General features: G+C 37.9%; 2 pseudogenes; both read left to right on the top strand.

Moving 5' to 3' along the window:
- The first annotated feature begins 7,566 nt into the window (after positions 1–7,566).
- LOC130136015 (2-oxoglutarate-dependent dioxygenase AOP2-like) lies at positions 7,567–9,128 on the top strand (annotated as a pseudogene).
- Positions 9,129–13,516: 4,388 nt separating this feature from the next.
- Positions 13,517–15,180, top strand: LOC130136013 (probable 2-oxoglutarate-dependent dioxygenase AOP1; annotated as a pseudogene).
- The last annotated feature ends 8,545 nt before the right edge of the window (positions 15,181–23,725 follow it).

Below are 23,725 nucleotides of genomic sequence, written 5' to 3'. Positions count from 1 at the left end.
CCTACGGGTCGATTTATCAAACCGTTGGCCTTCGGCCTGGGCCTACGGGTCGATTTATCAAACTGTTGGCCTTCGGGTCGGGCCTACGGGTTGATCTATTAACTATGGCCTTCGGGTCGGGCCTACGGGTCGTTATAATTGTGCATGATTCACAATGAATTTAAATGCCTAACACACAGTAATGTGATATGAATAATTTGGGTCGTGAGCCGGAATGTATTAATGTTATACGGTTCTTCGCTTGATGTGTTTTATTTACCCTTCCGGAGGTGCACATTAGCCTAGTTTAGGATTAGTGGTTTGTACTTGCTAAGTTTTCTCACGGTTGTGGCAAAACCGACATTTCAGATCCCCGGTCATGAATTTTGAGGCAAAGGAGCAGGACCCCGAGCCTGAGATAGAGTTTGAGGCTATGACTTCCGAGGAGAAGCCGGAGCAGTCCGAGAGTTCCTCAGAGTCCTCGAGTTCCGATCCAGACTGGGAACCGTAGTTTAGGTCTCAGCCTTAGTTGTGAGGGTCGACCCCTTTTTGACCGTAGCCTCTAGTGGTTAGTCCGATCTCCCTAGGCCACCGATCTCTTTTTGTACTCGTGGCCCTTTTACTGTATCTTTTGTTTATAATGGATATTGTATATATAAGTGTTATAATGAATGTATATGTTGTTTTTAATCGTTTGAATTTTGTTGGCTTGTGCTATTCATGGTTGCTTTTAAATTGTCTGGGTGTATATATATCTATTATATATACGTCGTTTCCGCATGTGGCGTGTTTTCTCTGATTTGGGTTTTCGGGTCGGTGACGTAACTTGGGAGCGTCGCACCTTATTTCGACCTATACGCGGATGTTTATGCTTCGTGGGGTACGGGGCGTGACAATGCAGGCCATAATTTCGAGTATATCGTAAGTACCTAAATACTCTCACTATTGCTTTCCAATGGTCAGCACTCGGATTGCTCGTATATCTACTCAATTTACTAACCGTATAGGCAATGTCTGGTCTAGTACAACTCATTAAGTACATTAGACTTCCAACAACTCTGGAGTACTCTACTTGAGAAATACCCTCTCCCCTATTCTTGGATAGATGAAGACTATTGTCTATTGGTGTTCGAGCAATACCAGAATCATTAATGTTGAATTTTTCAAGAATCTTGTCCACATAGTGTGACTGGTTTAAAATAAGACCTTCTGACGTTCTTGTGATTTTAATTCCTAAAATCATATCAGTAGGTCCCATATCTTTCATGTCAAATCTTGAATTCAACATATACTTGGTAGATTTGATCATTTTATCATCACTACCAACAATTAGTATGTCATCTACGTAAAGACACAAAATGACATAATCATTTGTTGTCTCTTTAATGTAGACACATTTATCACATTCATTGATCTTAAAACCATTGGTAATTATTGCATTATCAAACTTTTCATGCCACTGCTTTGGTGCTTGTTTTAGGCCATACAATGATTTCACCAATTTACAGACTTTCCTTTCTTGTCCTGGAACTATAAAACCCTCAGGTTGTTCCATGAAGATTTCTTCATCCAAATCACCATTTAGGAAAGCTGTTTTTACATCCATTTGATGTACTTCGAGATTTCGCAATGCTGCAATTGCAAGTATCATCCTAATGGAAGTTATTCTCGTCACAGGAGAATAAGTATCGAAGTAATCTAAGCCTTCTCGTTGTTTGTATCCTTTGATCACAAGTCTGGCTTTGTACTTATCAACAGAGCCATCTGCTTTCATTTTCTTTTTAAAAATCCATTTTGACTTTAAAGGCTTACAACCAGGAGGAAGATTCACTAGCTTCCAAGTATGATTCTGCAAAATAGAATCAACTTCACTTTTTATTGCTTCTTTCCATAGAGGTCCCTTAGAAGAATTCACAGATTCTGCATAATTTAATGGTTCCTTTTCTAACAAATAAGTTAGAAAATCATTTCCAAAAGATTTTTCCACTCTTGCTCTTTTGCTACGTCTCGGTTCTAGTTCATGATCTGAGTCATGAATTTCATGAGCCGAATCGTGACTTTCTTCATTCATAGTTTCATTCTTTCGTTTAGATGAGCTTGATCCATCATTGGATTTACAAGGAAATACATTTTCAAAGAATGATGCATTCCTAGATTCCATGATCGTATTCTTGTGTATATCTGAAATTTTAGATTCATGCACAAGAAATCGATATGCATTACTGTTATGTGCATAGCCTATAAAGATACAGTCCACCGTTTTAGGACCTATCTTTGTCTTCTTTGGTGTTAGAACCGCCACTTTTGCAAGACACCTCCATACTCGTAAGTGTTTGTAGGATGGTCTCCTACCTTTCCATAACTCATAAGGGGTTTTATCCTCTTTCTTTCAAGGTACCTTATTTAAAAGGTAATTGCTTGACAATATAGCTTCTCCCCACATATTTTGAGGCAAACCTAAATTTAGTAATATCGCGTTCATCATTTCTTTCAATGTGCGATTTTTACGTTCAGCAACACCATTTGATTGAGGAGAGTAAGGCGCAGTTATTTCATGTATAATTCCATGTTGTGCACAGAATTCACCAATTGGTACTTCGTACTTGCCACCTCTATCACTTATCAATCTTTTAATTCTCTTATTAAGTTGATTTTCAACTTCATTCTTATAGAGAATAAATTTCTCTAAGGCTTCATTTTTGCTTTTAAGCAAATACACATAGCAGTATTTAGTGTTATCATCGATAAAGATAATAAAATATTTATTACCACCTCTCGTTTGTACGAATTTCAAATCACAAACATCACTATGAATTAATTCAAGGGGTTCGGTGTTTCTTTCAATTGTTTGAAATGATGATCTCGTTAATTTTGCCTCAACACAAATTTCACATTTATGTTTTGAATCAATTTGAAATGAAGGTATATGTTCCAAGTTAATTAATCTACGCAATGTATCATAATTAACGTGTACTAGTCTACCATGCCATAAATTGGAAGACTCAAGTAAATAAACGGAAGACTTATTATCTTTATTGATAATTGTCATTACATTGAGCTTAAAAAGCCCATCAGTTACATATCCCTTCCCCACATACATTCCGGATTTAGACAAAATAACTTTATCTGACTCAAACACCATACGAAATCCATGCTTGTTCAACAGAGACCCAGAAACCAAGTTCTTTCGGATTTCTGGCACATATAGGACATTGTTTAGAGTCAGCTTTTTTCCTGAGGTCATCTTCAGCAACACCTTCCCTTGGCCTTCGACAGCAGAAGAGGCAGAGTTTCCCATAAAAACCTTTTCCCCATTAATTGGTTCAAGATTTGTGAACAGGTCCTTATTAGAGCATATGTGCCTCGTGGCACCAGTGTTAATCCACCATTCCTTCGGATTGGACCCAACTAAGTTTACTTCAGAGATCATTGCAGAAAGGTTTATGTTTGACACGTCTTGAGCGATGTCATTCACCTTATTTGCCTCATAATTCTTCTTCTTCGGAAGTCTGCAATCCACAGATCTATGCCCCATCTTGCCACGGTTGAAGCATTTTCCTTGAAACTTGTTCTTGGAAACTCCTCCTTTTGGTCCCAACTTTGGCTTGGCAATCTTCTTGTTCTTGTGGCCTTGCCTAAGCTCCACAACATTTGCCTTAGCTGTAGTAGGATTGAACCCTTTGCATTCAAATCCTCTATTGTCTTCTTCAATTCGAAGTCTAACAATCAGCTCTTTCAGGTTCATTTCCTTTCGCTTATGCTTGAGATAGTTCTTGAAATCCTTCCACCCAGGAGGTAGCTTTTCAATAATAGCAGCCACTTGGAAGGTTTCACTCAAGATCATTCCTTCAGCCTGAATTTCATGCAAGATCACTTGAATTTCTTGCACTTGACTCGATCACGAGATCTTAAAATCCACCATTTTATAGTCAAGGAATCGACCGACAACAAATTTCTTTGCTCCGGCATCCTCTGTTTTATATTTCCGGTCCAAGGCTTCCCATAACTTCTTTGCCGTCTTTTTTGCACAATAGACATTGTACAATGAGTCATGTAAGCCATTCATGATATAGTTCCTACACAGGAAGTCAGAGTGCTTCCATGCTTCAACAGTGTTGAAGGCTTGCTTATCCGTTTCTCCATCGGATAACTTAGGAGCTTCCTCAGTCAAGAATCTCGCAAGATTCAAGGTTGTCAAGTAAAACAGCATCTTTTGCTGCCACCTTTTAAAGTTCGATCCGTCGAACTTTTCAGGTTTGTCACCATGGTGGATAGAAACCGCCGAAGGAATGGAGGATGAGCCAGGCAGTTGGACAGCTGAGGCATTGGCAGAGTCTTTGATGATGTTGTCAGCAGCCACATCCACAAGTTCGTTTCCAGTAGCCATTTGAATTGTAAAACCACGAATCTGTTTTAAGATTGTTACGAAATTCAAATCGACATTAGTATAAATATTACAAACAATACAGAATTATAAAGAAACGAAATTGCAATAACAAAGTTAGAATCGATACAAATGAATATCGAGGCCTGTGTTTGACACAGTTTCCTTAAAACAGATTCGTTCCCTCTAGCACGCCCAAGTTTCAGCTTGTCGGGCGTCGGATTTGCACCCCCCCTACGCCTGCGCGCGAGGCAGAGAGTTTGTGCTATGATAGTTACCACTTCAAATAAGTGTAACTGTATATAAAGCACTCCATAACCTTCTTTCTTTTCCAATGTGGGACTAGTGTTTTTCCACTTCCCACTTCCAACTCAAGGGTGTTCTTTGAGCATCAATTTCTCATTCATTCACCCATCAATTTATCCCATATTTCCAACAAAGACAACACACTAGAGTGCTAAAGTAGTCCAGTCATACAATTAATGATCCAGCAACATGCCAAGTGATGGGTAAAAATATTAGTCAAAGTAATTAGTAAAGAGGAAAATTACCAAGAAACGTCTGAAACTTCTTGCATTTCTGCAAATTCAGTTCTCAACATTTTGATTTGGCCAATTTAGTCTTAAACCTTTTGAAAATTTTCCAATTCAGTAATAAATCTTTTGACGATTTACCGATTTAGTCATTTTAGCTAATTTTAGCCAGGAATCACTGACGTGGATAATATTTTAAATTTTTTATGAATTTTCAGACGTGTTGTGTCATATGATGATGTGCCATGTAATGATGTCTATAAGTGTGATGTGTATGCATGTCCATTTAACTAAATGATTTGATCCTTAATGATGCATGTTTTGAAGTGGTGGAGTCAATTTTTCTCATATGGCTTATTTGGGCGTTAATTATGTCGGATGAGGCAAATAACCTCTTACTACCAATTCACCATAATGCTTGATTTCGAAAGCCTACAATTGTTTTATGATTGTGATTCTAATTTTTTTATTTTTTTATTTTTTTTTTGCAAATGTGAGCATACGTGAGCCCTTGGATTTTCGACTATAAGCCAATTCGACTTGAGTTTGATTTTGTCACAATATGATTTGTCTATGAGACTAGGTTTAGTCTTATTCAGTTAGGGATTTACTTACGAAAGAATGGTAACCTTAGTGGAGCAACAACTAGATTTACTGTATTTTTATTTCTGTAGAGTGACGATAAATTTCTAATTTTCAAGACTAATTTTAACAAAATATCGATTTATACTATATTTTTAAACATTGTCATTTATGCATCTAGTCCGGGACGATTACGATGAAGTCGTATCTAAAGTATATCATCTCTTTTTATTTCCTTGGTTCCATCGCTGCATCCCATTCTTCGTCACTTTCTCCGCTTCTTCACTTAGACTCCACCGTCCACCTGCGCCTTGTTCATCTCCTAATTCAATGGGAATCAATTCCTTTACTTGCTTTCATCGCCAGCAAACATCTTCACCAAAGTCTCTCTCTCTCTCTCTCTCTCTCTCTCACCATTTTCCTGTCGAAAGCGAGCGGCAGAGCTCGATACCTTTACCTAAGGAGATCACCACCAAGAGAGAGTCAAGTCCGAGCCTGTCAATATATTCAGTTGAACCCACATTTACTCAAAAGCTCAAACCAATGAATTATGAGCCAACTTGGATGTATTAATTACTCCACCCCTCATCAATTTTCCAACGATCTGACCAAAAAAAAATCAATTTTCCAATGTGGAACTATTTTAACACAACTTACATGTGCATTTCAATATTTCAATCACCATGATTTGAACACCAAAGATTGATCACGCCTTATAATTTGTAGCCCACTAGTCATGTCTTCACCTTGGTGCACAGCAACATCGTGCCACCTTAAGATGATTCTTAATCATCAATCTTCCCTAGGTGAAAGGACTTTGGGCATTTATGTTTTGGTATATTCTGTAAGATTTTGTGGGATCACCACCAACTGTTCTAAAAGTTTAACCTGTTATATGAAGATGTGGTTTATTATTTAGATACTCTAACACTCCCCTCATGCTTAGTCTAATCTTTTTGCTTAGTATTAAGCGTTGACATATTTAATTGGGAAGGCAAATGGAGCCCGGAAAGATTTGAACTGAGGACCTCTAGCTCTAATACTATATGAGATTTTTTTGAGCTACTGTCAACTGTTCTAAAAGCTTAATCTATTAAAGGAATGCGTAGTTTAATATTTAATTATTTTAACACTCCACTCACACTTAGTCTGGTCTTTTTGCTTGTTACTAAGCGTAAACAAATTTAATTGGAGAGGCAAATGGGGTCTGGAAAGATTTAAACTCAGGACCTCCAGCTCTGATACCATGTGAGACTTTGTGGAACTACTCCCAACTGTTCTAAAATGCTAATGCCACAAAATCTCACATACATCATAAGAGAATGAAGAAATTCCCTATCCTTCTACAATTGAACTTCACGAGTTGAGTATTTTCTTCAATTCCCTCCAAACCTCTAAATGGGCCACTAACTTTTGATTTGAGCTTTTCAAAACATCTAAGAGCTCAAACATTAAAATGTTCTGAGTTTACACTTATGTAAGGTAGATACACTATTATATCATCAATCCAATCACTCGTATTCTTTTTCAATTTTCACTATTATATTTCTTTCCGAAAACTAAATAAACGAGAGTAGTTTTTCTTTTTTCAATTGTCAATATTTAATTGATGAATGATACATTGTCAGCAAGTCATGCGATAATTAAAAAGATCATAAGATAGCAATATTCAAAATGTAAGATTTATTTCTTTGCCTGCAGGGGCTGCTGTTTCTGATGGTGGCATTAATATTAGGCTTCAATTTTCACCTTACTGCTGATTTGTTTCCATGTATTCCCCGTAGAAGACTTGCCGGAAGAGGAAGACAACCGTCACCATTGCTTGAGTTAAAGTCAAGTCACTAACTATCCAAAAGCTATATGCCCAAAAAAAAACTTTGCATTGACTAGTCAGCTCTAGTTTAATCCACAAAAGGAGGTGTGAAAAAAGGAAAATAATCAACTCTTCATGGAAAGATCGTAACTATAAAATTGTTACGTTGGCTACCACGAGGACGCACAAGCCCTATAAATCCAGCAGAGAACCACCCCAAGAAAAAACACAGGAGAGAATTTTCAGAAAAAGTAATCAGAAGAAACACATTAATCATGAGATCTATTTCAACACCGAAGCTCCCCTTGATAGATCTGTCCGAATTCCATTGCTCGAAGCCAGGGACGGGTCGACGGGACTCCTTGCAAAGTCAAGTCCGACGAGCCCTTGAAGAATTCGGTTGCTTCGAAGCTTTGTATGATAAGATGACCTCGAAGCTTCACAATGATGTATTTCAAGAATTGGAGAAATTGCTCAAGCTTCCGACAGATGTGAAGCGCCGGTTCTATGTCCCAAATAAGCCATATTTTGGCTACCTTGCAAATCTTCCTCGCCACGAGGCATTTGGAGTGGACTACACCCCCAACTCAGGCTCGATCGAAAATTTAAAGGATCTCATGTGGCCGGAAGGAAACACAAGATTTTGGTAATCCTTTTTTTTATGACTGGTAATTATATTATCGGTTCCCATTAAGGAAGTGTTAAGATATTAATGTTTATCAAATGGATCACTAACGACGCAAATTTGAATTTCAACTGCTTTGATGCAAGAAGAAAATCTAAAATGAATCATCTTACACGGCAATGTACATAAAAACACATACAACGTGAAGATGCCAATTTACACCCCTATATATGGAAACTGTAGTTTTGATGTGTGCCTTTTTTATGAACATGCAGTGAGACAATGAATACGTATGTTACGAGGGTTTTGGAGTTGGATTCACTGGTGAGGAAGCTGGTTTTTGGAAGCTTGGGCGTAGACAAAGTACTTGGAATCGCTAGCCAAGTCGGTCAAATACAATTTCCGTCTCATGAGATATCCAGCTCCTGGGACCGAGGAGTCCAAGAAGCCCGGGACTACGTGCCATCGGGACGCGAACTTCGTGACCATACTTCATCAAAATCATGTGAATGGATTAGAAGTGCAAACTAAGGACGGACATTGGATCGAGGTCGCCCCTTCCTCAGCTTCCTCTTTCATTGTCCTCACTGGGGAGTCCTTCTACTTGAGTACCCCCACCACCCTCTCTTTCTATTGAATTTGGTTCAAAAAGTAGGTAACATGCTATAAGCATCGACCAAGAATTCGAGCGCATGACTTTACGTATTAATTGTAAATTGTTGTTTATATTTATATTATTGATCATCACCTCTGGCAATAGCTAGAATTAAGACTTTAAAGCTGATTTCTTTGTGAAATCCTTATTGACCCGGTCGCCGAGTGAACCACAGATTCAAATGGTTGAATGCTTATCGATACAGCGAGATTGATGCTAACTTGTGGTGAGATAAGACGTCTTGTCCGATATAATCTTCTCGATAATTGGCCTTGATCATTGTGAGCCTCTCCCTTTCTTCTTTTTGCACGCAGGGATGGAGCAACGGGAGATTACACAGCCCTTGTCACCGTGTAATGATGAGCGGGCACGATCCAAGATATTCAATAGGATTGTTCTCTACCGACCAAGGAACGGTTCAATGTCCTGAAGAGCTTGTAGACGAGCAACACCCTTTGCTTTTTAAGCCCTTTGATGCAACCGGTCTCTCCCGCATCTACAAGACAAAAGAGGGCCAAAATGGAGCTTCGGCAATGGATACTTTTTACAGAATTTGAAATCGAGGTGCTTTGGAAGCATCGCGTGTCCTGTTGCCCTATCAATCAATTGCGAGTCAAGTCTTAAGGCATATGTTTTACCGTCGTTAATAATTAATTGAGTAGACGGTCGATCAATATTTGAGAAGCCTATCAGGTTGTCCTTTCTTTCCCCTTTTAGAGCATGTTTAGGTTGTAATCATCTGACTTAATTACAGATCCTCGAAGCTATATGTGTTTCAGGCTGTTGATAATGAGATTGCTCCTAGCAAGCAAGTATTGTAAAAGAAAATGACAAAGAAATGGGTGTTCATGAAGAAATTTCCTTTCTTTTCTCTGTTCTGAGTAAAAGAACTCTTTAATTATTTCCCACTAGCAGCAAAAAGGATTCTACTGCTTACAAAAAATTTCAAAAAAGAGGTCTTGGTGTAAATGAAATAAGGTTGGCTCACGTTAATTGTACTATTATATGGGAGATAAACACATCTTTCATCTCAATAACTCTTGGAGGACTGATGCCTTAGTAAAGCACTTAGAGCTTGTTGAAAATATGTCTCCAGTTGATCCCATGAAAATAACCCGATCCAGGTAGATTTCCTAATTTAAATAGATTTCCTGTTTTGGATCTAAATCTGTTCTGTATAACTGTATAAGAAGGGAGTCAACTTTGTAAAATGCATCCAAAAGAAACTTCTTTACTTGACAATCAATTGTGTGCTTGCTCGTGAATCACATCGCGAGAATTTGAAGCCGTGAAAATAATGTAACTCATCTGTGAAACTAAGAGATTGTTTTGCGAGAAATCATGAGGGGGGCATAATTAAAAGTTGGGAAACACTGTGAGTATTTGTATAACTCGAGTGTGATTATAATATCCGTTGTATCACTCGATTTATAGTGGAATGTTGTTCTGCTCTCCCGTGAGGTAGGTCCCACTGACCCAACCAAGTAAATTCGGTATCCAATTTGATTCCTTTATTATATTTATTTTATTGCTTGATAATATATATTTTGCTTTAGACCCATTGCCTCGTCAAGCGAGCCATCTCAAAGTTAAACATAAAAAATTGATGATCAGTCAAACACCTGTTGTACAGAATTCAATTAGTCCTAAAATAACCTAAGAAATGCAGTTGCACTAACAATTTCAACTTCATATGTCCGGATCCAGTACATGCATGCGTCAATATATGCAATATAAAATTTAGTTTCCTTCACGAGAACGCATGATGAATATCTATAGCCATCTAGGGAAGCTACTCTATCCATAAAATGTGCAGAAAATAAGATAACTCCAATCGTTTTCCATTTCTGTATTTGAAAATGGCAAGTCAGCTACTTAATGAAATGACTTTGAACTGCCATAAGACTTTAAAACGAGCTAACCCAACAAGCAATGGCTATTTCAAGACACGAACGACATTGCTTGTGCTAGGTGATGTCTCACTGCACATAGACCCAATGACAAAATTTGCATCTTATCTTTGCTTGCAAAGAATCGCCACTGCTGAATTCGGCATTAGATGTGAAGATGGTCTCCTTCCCCAACCACTCTATTGCTGCATACATAATACAATTAATGATCCAGCAACATGCCAAGTGATGGGTTAAAATATTAGTCACAATAACAAGTAAATTCAGTCCTAAACATTTTAATTTGGCCAATTTAATCTTAAACATTTCGATGATTTGCCAATTCAGTCCTAAACATTTTGACGATTTACCGATTTAATTCTTCTAGCTAATTTTTGATATAAATTATTGACGTGGATAATATTTAAAAATTTTAAAAATTTTCTGAATTTTCTGATGTGTTGTGTCATATGATGACGTGCCATGTAATGATGTCTATTATTGTGATGTGTATGCATGTCCATTTGACTAAATGATTTGATCCTTAATGATGCATGTTTTGAAGTGGTGGAGTCAATTTCCTTTAATGGCTTATTTGGGCGTTAATTATGTCGGATGAGGAAAATAATCCCTTTCAACCGATTTTTTTCATAATGCTCTTACAATTGCTTTATGATTGTGATTCGAAAAATATTTTTCAAAATGCGAGCAGACATGAGCCCCTGGATTTTTGACTATAAGCCAATTCGACTTGAGTTTGATTTTATCGCAATATGATTTGTCTATGAGACAATGGTTAGTCTTATTTAGATAGGGATTTACTTACGCAAAAATGGTAAATTTAGCGGAGTAACAACTAGATTTACTTAAGACTGTATTTTTATCTCTGTAGAGTGACGATAAAATTCTAATTTTCTACACTAATTTTGACAGAACATCGACCTAAATAATATTTTTAAACATTGTCATTTATGCATCTAGTCCGGGACGATTATGATGAAATCCTATCTATAGCATAACATCTCTTTTCTTTTACTTGGTTCCATCGCTGCGTCCCATCCTTTGTCACTTTCTCCGCTTCTTCACTTAGACTCCGCCGTTCACCTCGCGTCCTGCTCATCTCCAAATTCAATTGGAATTTGACAATTCCTTTAATTGCTTTTATCGCCAGCAAACAGCTTCACCAAAATCTCTCTCTTTCATGCACCATTTTCCTATTGGGAGAGCACGGCAAAGGGTCGATACTTTTGCCTGAGGAGATTACCAAGAGAGAGTCAAGTCTGAGCCTATCAACATATTCAGTTGAATCCACTTTCACTCAAAAACTCGAACTAATAAATTGTAAGTCAACCTAGATATATTAACTGCTCCACCCCACATTAATTTTCTGATGCGAGACTATTTTAACCCAACTCATACGTGCATTTCAACACTTCAATCGCCATGATTTGAACACCAAAGATCGAGCGTGCCTCATCATTTGCAGCCCACAAGTCTCGTCATCACCTTGGTGCACAGCAACATCGTGCTACCTTATGATGATTCTTAATCATCAATCTTCCCTAGCTGAAAGGAGTTTGGGCTCTTTTGGTCTATTCTTCATCATAAGAGTGTGAAGAAATTCCCTATTCTCCTGCGATTGAACTTCACGAGTTGCGTACATTCTTTGATTCCCTCCAAACCTCTAAATGGGCCACTAGCTTTTGATTTAAGCTTTTCAAAATATCTAAGAGCTCAAACATTAAAATGTTCTAAATTACACTTATATAAAGTGCACACTGTTATATCCTTAATCCAATCACTCGTATTCTTCCAATTTTATAAATATCAATATTTAATTGATGAATGATTTATTGTCAGCATATCATGCGATATTTTAAAAGATAATAACATAGTAATATTCAAAAAGTAAGAGTTATTTCTTTGCTTGCAGGGTTTGCTGTTTCTGAGTGTGGCATTAATATTAGGCTTCAAGTTTGACCTTACTACTGATTTGTTTCCATGTATTCCCCATGGAAGACATACCGGAATAGGAAGACAGCCTACATCATTGCTTGAGTTACAGTCAAGTCACTAACTGTGCATTTAGTAACTGATTCTAATCTTTTGTTCTCGTAATCAGTTTCGGAACAAAAATCTGTTTGGTAAATTTTTAGTTCTCAGGCACAAATTTGCACAAAATTTGTTCTCGGAATCGGTTTTGGAACATAATCAAAAAGCAAAAAAAAAGCTGCTTCTTGATTCTAGGAATAAGAATAAAAAATGGAAAATAAATTTCTTCTTCTTCTTCTTCTTGGTTTTCTTCTTCGTTTTCTTCCTGGCCTGTAGCCGGTCGCCGTCAGTCGGCCACCGGCGACCGACCATAGGCCAGGGCCGGCGAGGGCGACGGTTAGACCCTCGCCAAATATGGCATGGGCTACCCTCATTGCCGCCTTTGCCAAATCTGGCGAGGGCGGCTCGTGGCCTGGGTGAGGACCGCCCTCACCTAGGCCACCGAGGGCAGCCATTGCTCAGGTCGCTAGGCGCCCTCGCCCAAGCCACAAGCTGCCGGCACCGGCAACCTGGCCATGAGCCACGGAAGGGGAAGAAGAAGAAGAAAAAAAAGAAAGAAATATTAAAAAATTCAGAATATTATTACTAAAAGGAAATTTTGTGCAGTTAACAGACGCATTTCTATTCTTTTTCTATTCCAAGAATAGAAATTTTGGGCAGTTACCAAACGCCTTCAAAGGCTTAGAAATTATTTTCAGGAATGGAATAAAAAAGAATTATTTTTTAGCAGAAATTATTTTCGAAAACAGAAAGGTTACCAAACACACCCTAACTATCCAAAAGCTATATGCCCAAAAAATATAACTAGCATTGACTAGTCAACTCTTGTTTAAACCACAGAAAGAGGGGCAAGAAAGGAAAAAAATCAACTCTTCATGGAAAGATTGTAACTCTAAAATTGCTACAGCGGCAACTACGAGGATGCACAAGCCCTATAAATCCAGCACAGAACCACCCCAAGAACAAAACAGGAGAGAAGTTTTAGAAAGAAAGACAAATTAATCATGAGCTCTATTCCAGCACTGAAGCTTCCCCTGATAGATCTGTCCAAATTAGATGGCTCGAAGCCAGGGACGGGTCGATGGGACTCCTTACGATGTCAAGTCTGACGAGCCCTTGAAGAATTCGGTTGCTTCGAAGCTTTGTATGATAAGATGACCTTGGAGCTTCACAATGATTTGTTCCAAGAATTGGAGGAATTGCTCGAGCTTCCTATCGATGTGAAGCGCCGGTTTGTTGTCCCGGAGAAGCAGTTCGATGGCTACCACACGAACCCTCCTCATGCGCCTCCCTATGAGGTATTTGGAATGGACTACGCCCCCAACTCTGGTTCGATCAAAAGATTAGCGGATCTCATGTGGCCGGAGGGAAACACAAGATTTTGGTAATTCCTTTTTATTGATGGTTTTTATTGTAACTTGATTAGATTATCGATTCCCATTCAGCAAGTGTCAACAGATTAATGTTTTATTTTTATTTTTATTTTATTATTATTTTTTTATATCGAATGGATCACTAATAGCAGTTTGATGCAGTAATGCGAGTTTGAATCGATAATCGATTCAATTACTTTGGGACAAGAAATCTAAAATGAATCGTCTTATACGATGGTGAATCATCTTTCGCTATGTGCTTTTGTCATGAACATGCAGTGAGACAATGAATACGTATGTTACGAGGGTTTTGGAGTTGGATTCACTGGTGAGGAAGCTGGTTTTGGGAAGCTTGGGCGTAGACAAGTACGTGGATTCGCTGGCCAGGTCGGTCAAATACAATTTCCGTCTCATGGGATATGCACCTCCCGGGAACGACGAGTCCAAGAAGCCCGACACTACGTGCCATCAGGACGCGAACTTCGTGACCATACTTCACCAAAATCATGTGAACGGATTGGAAATGCAAACTAAGGACGGACGTTGGATTGAGGTCGCCCCTTCCTCAGCTTGCTCTTTCATTGTCCTCACTGGGGAGTCATTCTACGTGAGTCCCCGCACCCCACTATCTCTCTCTATTGAATTTGGGTCAAAAAGTAGGCAACATGCTATAAGCATATCGAACAAGAATTCGGGCACATGACTTTACATATCAATTCTAAATTATTTTTTATATTTCTTGGTTTGATCATCACGTCTGCCAATTGCTAGAATTACAACGTTAAAGCTAATTTCTTTGTGAAATTCTTATTGACCCGTCGCCATGTGCACCATAGATTCGACTGGTTGAATGCGCTATCGATAGGGCGAGATTGATACTAGCTTCTGGTGAAATAGAAGTCTCATCCGATATAGTCTTCTGGATAATTGGCCTTGATCATTGTGAGCCTCTCCCTTTATCGTTTTTGCATGCAGGGATGGAGCAATGGGAGATTACACAGCCCTCGTCACCGTGTAAGGGTGAGCGGGCACGAGCGACGATATTCCATAGGACTCTTCTCTTCCGATCAAGGCACAGTTCAGTGTCCTGATGAGCTTGTGGACGACCAACACTCTTTGCTTTTTAAGCCCTTTGATGTTGCTGGACTCTCCCGCATCTACAACACCAAAGAGGGCGAAAATGGAGCTTCAGCGATGGATACTTTTTACAGAATTTGAAATCGAGGTGCTTTCGAAGCATCGTGTGTCCTGTTGCCCCATCAATCAATCGCGAGTCAAGTTTTGAAGACATATGTTTTACCATCGTTAATAATTAATTGAGTGGACGGTCGCTCAATATTTGAGAGGTTTTCCTTTCTTTCCCCGAGCTTGTTTAGGTTGTAATCATCTAACTTAATTACAGATTCTCGGAGCTATATGTGCTTCAAGCTGTTGGTAATGAGATTGCTTTTACCAAGCAAGTATTGTAAAAGAACATGACAAAGAAATGGGTGTTCATGAAGATATTTCCTTTCGTTTCTCTCTTCTAAGGAAAAGAACTCTTCAATTATTTCCCACTAGCAGCAGAAAGCATTCTAATACTTACAAAAAAATTTCAAAAAAGGAGGTTTTGGTGTAAATGAAATAAGGTTGGCTCACGTTAATTGTACTTTTATATAGGAGCCACAGAAGGTCTCTATGAACACGTCTTTCATCTCAATAAATCATAGAGGACTGATTCCTTGAGTAAAGCGCTTCGACCTTATTGAACATATATCTCGAGTTGATCCCGTCAAGGAAACCTAATCTAGGTAGATTTCCTAGTTTGAGTTGGATTCCTAATTTGAGTAGATTTCCTATTGTGGATCTAAATCTTTTCTATATAAGAAGTGAGTCATCTTTGTAAGTTGCATCCAAAAAAACTTCTTTCCGAGACAATTAATCGCGTGCTTGCTTGTGAATCACATTGCAAGAATTTGAAACTGTGAAAATCTTGTGTAACTCATTTATGATTATAATATACATTGTATCACTCGATTTATAGTGAAATATTGTATTGCTCTCCTGTGAGGTAGGTCCCACTCACAGAAAAGAGTAAATTTGGTATTCGATTTGATTCATTTATTATGTTTATTTTATTGCTTTATCATATATTTTTGGGTTAATACCACGAAAATTCCAAACCGGTACTCTTATGATAATTTTACTCCAAACTAATTTTTTGACCATGAAAAACCCCAAACTGGTACACCTGTGATAAATTTACCCTAAACTAGTTTTTTAACCACCAAAAACCCCGAACCAGTACATATATGACAAATTTACCTTCTGTTAGTTTCCATTAAATTGAATTAATATCACAAAAAATCATAAATTGGTACGCCTATGACAAACGGAGGATAAAACACAAAATTGATACATCCATCAATTGCCGCATGTCATTTAACAAAGCAATTTGACAGTAAAATTTAACGGAAATAAACTGATGGTAAATTTGTCACATTTCTACCAGTTTGGAGTTTTTTGTGGTAAAAAAATTAGTTTAGAGTAAAATTGTCACAAACGTATCAATTTGGGGTTTTTCGCAATATTAACCCTATATTTTTTGCTATAGACCCATTGCCTCGTCAAGTGAGCTATCTCAAAGTTCAACAGACAAAATTGCTGATCAGTCAAAAACCTATTGTTCAGAATTCAATAAGTCCTAAAAATAATGTAAGAAATGCAGTTGCACTAACAATTTCAACTTCATATGTCCGGATCCAGTACATGCATGCGTCAATATGTGCAATATAAAATTTAGTTTCCTTCACGAGAACGCATGATGAATATCAATAGCCATCTAGGGAAGCTATTCGATCCATAAAATTTGCAGAAAATAAGATAATTCCAATCGTTTTCCATTTCTGTAATTGAAAATGGCTAGTTAGCTACTTAATAAATGACTTTGAACTGCCATAAGACTTCAAAACGAGCTGACTCAACAAGCAATGGCTAATTCAAGACACGAACAACATTGCTTGTGCTAGGTGATGTCTCACTACACAGACCCAATGACAAATTTGCATCTTATCTTTGCTTGCAAAGAATCGCTATTGCAAGGACTAACACTTTCTCCCTCTCCTCTCTAGAGTTCTCTCCTCTCTCTCCTTTCTATATTTGCACAACCTTTTTCTTCAACCTCTATGGAGGGGAGGGTTTGAGCTAGATCTCTCTCTCTCCTCCATTTTTCCTTTTTCTTTGGCTGATTTGGTTCTATGTTATCTATCTCTTGCTTTCCTCCTGTTTTGATGAGCTTTTTCCCTTATGATCTAGTTTAGATTTAGAAGTTTCTCTCTCCTGTTTCGGGGAGATTTATATCCCGATCTAGTTTGGATTTGGGGTTTTTGTGCGTATATGATGTCGGGGTTTCGCTTTCCTCGGGTTTCGTTGGTGTACAAGTCTAGTTTTGAAGGAGATTAGAGGAGCTTTGCAAAGGTTTCGCTATCATATGTGTCAGATCTGTGTGGGTTTAACCTTTTTACTCTACACGACGATCGTGTTGGGCACGCTGAAACTAGACACGAACCGCCAAAAGGCAAAGCCGTATCAACAAATGAAGATCTTGGTGCGTGCTTATTACTAAAGGCGAGTTCGGTGATCGGCTGTCAATTTTGATTTGAGAATGTTCCAGATCTGCTCTTTGAACGTATGACCCATAACCTTGTTATGATGATTCATCTTCTTATTTGGAACTTGTTTTGTTGTTTTGGTTTGCAATTGAACTGCGTATCTCTATTGTATATCCATGGAAATAAATAAAATGTTTCTTTGATTAAAAAAAAATGCGCCACTGCTGAATTCGGCATTAAATGTGAAGCTAGGTCTCTTTTCCCAACCCCAATATTATATGCTTACACCTTTGAGACATGCCACAATCCAACGAACTAGAGTGCTAAAGTAATCCAGTCGAAACAATTAATGATCCAGCGACATGCCAAATGATGGGTTAAAATATTAGTCACAGTAACCAATAAAGAAGAAATCTAGCAAAAAAAAAAAGTCCTATATTTTTTTTTGGATTTGCCAATTCGATATTAAACCTTTTAATTTGACTAATCTAATTCTAAACCTTTTTACAATTTATCAATTCAATTGTAAATATTTTGATGATTTGTCAATTTAATCATTCTAGTCAATTTTTACCGGAAGACATGGATAATATATTAAAATTTTTTATTTTTTCTGATTTTTCTTACGTGTTGTGTCACGTGAAGACGTCTCATGTAATGATGTCTATTAGTGTGATGTGTCTGCATGTCAATTTGACTAAATGATTTGATCCTTAATGATGCATGTTTTGAAGTGGTGGATTCATTTTTCTTATATGGCTTATTTGGGCATTAATTATATCGGATGAGGTAAATAATCCCTTTTGACCGGTTTTCCATAATGCTTGACTTCGAAAGCTTACAATTGTTTAACGATTGTGATTTTAAAAATAATTTTGGAAACATGAGTAGATGTGAGCCCTTGGATTTTCGATTATAAATCAATTCAACTTGAGTTTGATTTTGTCGCCATACGATTTGTCTATGAGACTAGGGTTAGTCTTATCTAGTTAGGGATTTACTTACGCAAGAATGGTAAATTTAGCAGAGTAATGACTAGATTTACTTAAGACTGTATTTTGATTTCTGTATAGTGACAATAAATTTCTAATTTTCTAGACTAATTTTGACAGAATATCGACCTAAAATTATATTTGTAAACATTGCCATTTATGCATCTAGTTAGGGACGATTACGCTGAAATCCTATCTATAGTATAACATCTCTTTTCTTTTCCTTCGTTCCATCGCTGCATCCCATTCTTCGTTACTTTCTCCGCTTGTTCACTTAGATTCCACCATCCGCCAGCATCCTGCTCATCTCCAAATTCGATTGGAATTTGACAATTCCTTTACTTGCTTTCATCACTAAATTCCAATTCCTTGACTTGTTTTCATCGCCAGCAAACATCTTCACCAAAGTCTCTCTCTTTCGTGCACCATTTTCCTATCAGAAGAGCATGGCAGAGGTTCGATACCTTTGCCTAAGGAGATCACCAAGAGAAAGCTAAATTCGAGCATGTCAACATATTCAGTTGCACCCATATTCACTTAAAAGCTCATTTCATCACCAAATTCCAATTCCTTTACTTGCTTTCATCGCCAGCAAACACCTTCACCAAAGTCTCTCTCTCTCTCTCTCGTGCACCATTTCCTGTTGGAAGAGCGCAGCAGAGGCTCGATACCTTTGCCTGATGAAATCACCAAGAGAGAGGCTAGTTTAAGGCTGTCAGCATTTTCAGTTGAATCCACTTTCGCTCAAAAGTTTGAGCTAATAAGTTATGAGCCAACCTGGATGTATTAACTGCACCGCCCCACACCAATTTTTCAATGCGAGACTATTCTAATACAACTCACCCATGCATTTTAACACTTCAATCACCATGATTCAAACACCAAAGATCAAGCGCACCTCATCACTTGCAGCCCACTAGTCACGTCGTCACCTTGGTGTACAGAAACACCGTGCCACCTTATGATGATTCTTAATCATCAATCTTCCCTATGTGAAAGGAGTTTGGGCTCTTATATTTTGGTCTATTTTTCATCATAAGAGTATGAAGAAATTCCCTATCTTCCTACATTTGAACTTCACGAGTTGAGTATTTTCTTCGATTCCCTCCAAACTTCTAAATGGGCCACTAGCTTTTGATTTAAGCTTTTCAAAATATCTAAGAGCTCAAACATTAAAATGTTCTAAATTACACTTATATAAGGTAGACACACATATATCATCAATCCAATCACTCGTATTCTTTCATTTTCACTATTATATTTCGTTCCAGAAACTAAATAAAGGTAGGTCATTTTTCTCTTTTCAAATATCAAATTGATGAACAATATATTGTCAGCATATCGTGCGATATTTAAAAAAGCATAAGATGGCAATGTTCAAAAAGTAAACTCTTTGCTTGCAGGGTTTGCTGTTTCTGATTGCGGCATTAATATTAAGCTTCAATTTTCACCTGATTGCTGATTTGTTTCCACGTATTCCACGTAGAAGACATGCAGGAAGAGGAAGACAACTGTCATAATTGCTTGAGTTAAAGTCAAGTCACCAATTATCCAAAAGCTACATGCCCAATTAAAAAAAAAAGCTATATACTAAAAACAAAAAAACTTGCATTGACTAGTCAACTCTTGTTCAAACCACAGAAAGAGGGGCAAAAAAGGAAAATATTCAACTTTTCAGGGAAAGATTGTAACTTCAAATTGCTACAGCGGCAACTACGAGGATGCACAAGCCCTATAAATCCAGCAGAGAACCACCCCAAGAAAAAATTAGGAGAAAAGTTTCAGAAAAAGTATTGAGAAGAAACAATTGCAGATCCTCGGAGCTATATGTGCTTCAGGCTGTTGATGATGAGATTGCTTCTAGCAAGCAAGTATTGTAAAAGAAAATTACAAAACAAACGGGGGTTCATGAAGAAATTTTCTTTCTTCTCTCTCTTCTAAGGAAATCCAAAAAGTCCTAAACCTATTGTACGGCGATCAATTCAGTCCTAAACCTTTCAATTTTGCCAATTCAATCTTAAACCTTTTAAAAAGTTGCCAATTTAGTCTTAAACCTTTCAATCGTGACAATTTAGTCATAAACATATTGACTATTTGTCAATTTAATCCTAAACTTTTTAACGAATTACTAATTTAGTCATTCCGGCTAATTTTGGTAGGAAATCGCTGACATGGCGGTCCAGTCAGCGCTAACCTTTCTACGTGGCACTAACGTGGATAATTTTATATATTTTTAAAAAATTCAATTTTTTTATTGATTAGTTTATTTTTATTCTTTTCTTTTCTTTTCTTTTCTTTATTTCCTTTCTTCTTTGTTAAGCCGGCGAGTCGTCGGCCATTGGGCAAGGGCTGGCAACCCCCGCCGGCCCCTGAGCGAGGGTCGGCGACCCCCATCGGGCCGTGGGCGAGGGCTCGCGAGCCCTCGCTGCCGTCAGCGAGGGTGTCGCGAGCCCTTGCCCAAGCCCTTGTCAGCCACAACGAGGGTGTCTCAACCCTCGCCTGCCCTCGCCGAATTTCCGAGGGCTCGTGAGTCCTCTCTACGGCCAGCAAAGGCGTCGAGAGCCGTCGCCCGCCCTCGCTGTGGTCGGCGACAACCTGGGAGAGGGTCGCGACGCGTTTGCCAGATCTAGCGAGGGCTCTTGATGCCCTCGCTGGTGAGCCCTCGCTGCAACCAGCGAGGGCATCAAGAGCCCTCTCCCAAGTCCTCGTCGACCATAGCGAGGGTGGGCAACGGCAGTGACGCCCTCGCCCATGGCCAGCGAGGGCTTCGTAGCCTTCACCCCTGGGCCGGCAACCCCAACGGCTGGCCACCTCTGCCGGCTCAACGAAGAAGAAGAAAGGAAAAAAAAAAGAATAAAAGTAAAATAATCAATAAAAAAATTCGAATTTTTTTTAAAATATAGAAAATTACCCACGTCAGTGTCACGTAGGATGGCCAGCATCGACTAGACCGCCACGTCAGCAATGTCCGGCCAAAATTAACCAGAATGACTAAATTGTCAATTCGTTAAAAAGTTTAGGACTAAATTGACAAATAGTTAATAGGTTTAGAGCTAAATTGGCACGATTGAAAGGTTTATGACTGAATTAGCAACTTTTTCAAAGGTTTAGGACTGAATTGGCAATGTTGAAAGGTTTAGGACTGAATTGGCTGCCGTATAATAAGTTTAAGATTTTTTGGATAATTTTCCTAGAGTAATTTTGACAGTGCCTAGTCAGTAAAGATCATAGAGTAATTCTGTCATTTGCCTTTGCGCCACGCAGCTACTCAAGCCCTACGATGTTCGTCGCGATTTATCACTATTTACAACTTACCATGATGAGAAGAACCACATTGACCACCAACAAACTTTCCCAACTCGAATAATGAGAATGAGATCAATCACGATCGTCACATATTGACTAAAACAATGGAAGCTCTGTCGTCCCACTTTGTTTCCTCTTTGGAAAGATAAGACAAGAAGGAAGAGATATCTGAAACGTAATGCATGTGATGATGGACCAACTTCTCCAATAATTGATGCAATGTGTTCGTAAATGGGCCCTTCATATAATTGACATCGAAAGACTATAACCTTAATTTAAAAAGTTCCTTCCATTAGTTTGTCAAGTCCCCTTTTTCTTTCATCTTTAGCTAGAGAAAACTCCCTCCAATTAGTTCTTCTGACAGATGGATTTACAAACATGGGCATCACCCGCATTGATATATTGTTAAGTTTACATGCATGTGATGTCCATAATTTTTAACTCACCATTGGAGGAAATTTGGAGGTCTAAAAAATCAAAAATGGAAAATGCTATGTGAGAGAAATGCGATGGGGATATTTCTCCGTTTGTTTTACGGAAAATAAATAATTTGAAAAATATTTTCCTTAAAAATGATCGCTTGTATTATCGTTTGAAATAATTAACCAAAGTAATTTTTTTTCATCATCGACAACAATTAATGTCTATACATTTTTGTGGATGGTGAAAATATTTTCCTTTTATTTATTTTTGTAAGCAATATAAGCGTTCATTTTTAGGAAAATACTTTTTAAATTATTCATTTTTTGTGAAATAAACGGAGCCTTAGGGTTTTTCTTTTTCCTTAATGTCTCCTCGTAAGATAATTAACCTTGCCCATGATTTCCACCTTTTACGCCTCCATCTTTTTCAGCGTTATTTCTTAGTTTTAATAATTTTTTGAGTACATATGACAAGCAGGTTATTATGTAAGTATTTCTCGTTAGATCGATCATAAATCAGATGTTGGATCTTTTGTCATGATGTATCCACGTAAATTACAAAAAAGAAAATATCATAGTGTGGTGGTATAATTGGGACTTGCATCTTAAGAAATGTCTAGTGCTAAATTTGATTTCAATCCGACGTAATTCCTCGAAGTATAGTATTGAAAAGTCTTTCTCACCTTTATTCTAGTGATGGCCTGACGTGAATTCAATGAATAGCCATCCTTGATCGGGTAAGTGAACTCGCCCTGTCACCTAACCCCATACATTACAAATATTGATACAACTCGAGTTGTATCGTGTAGAGTCATGTTAAGATTTCTTTTAAGCATATTGTCCCATCCTGTTCAAATTCAGTTTCGTGTAGTATTAGAAATCAACCGTGACTCCCGATTATTAAAAAAAGGAAAAAAAGTCGATAAAATCTCAAACCATGTGCATTGTAACGTATCCAAAAGTTTCAAACTTATACTTTGTGACCCATTTACCCTCTGTCAATGAGTTTCGACGTAGTTTAAGTGAAATAAAAATAATGTTGTTTTATCTGGAAAATTATTTGACTAAACTTGATGAAGGCACATAGGTACAGGTTTGAGACTTTTTTATATCACAAGAAAAATTTTACGGAAAATGCGAGCCAAGTGTATCTCTTATAGCAGCTCACCAATTGGGACATCAGCAATTCTTAGCTGCTTATTCTAAAGAGATCTTTTCACAACTTGACTAATCTCCTTTGGAATAGAGGAGGATGAGGAACTTGCTTCTATTTAAATTTTAGCATTTGGGAGAAAGATGACATATCTGCTCTACTAGAAAATGATATTCGAGAAGATGAAATTCAAACTTTTTGATGCCATATTTCGCCGCCAAGATATCTTTATAAGTAGAGTGATAATGCATCTGCCTTTGCGTAAATCTTCCACATTTGTGTAAGACTCATCAGACAATACAGAAGACAGAAGTACACGGATAGCTCAAACAGTTTCGATCACGACAATACAGAAGAGCCAGTCCACAAGTACGACA

Source organism: Syzygium oleosum, unplaced genomic scaffold, assembly GCF_021117445.2.
Source record: "Syzygium oleosum isolate NSW1041296 unplaced genomic scaffold, Sole_v2.1 Sole_v2.41, whole genome shotgun sequence".
Lineage (NCBI taxonomy): Eukaryota > Viridiplantae > Streptophyta > Magnoliopsida > Myrtales > Myrtaceae > Syzygium > Syzygium oleosum.
The sequence above is the reverse complement of the archived record's forward strand: the minus strand, read 5'-3'. Positions and strand labels throughout refer to the sequence as shown.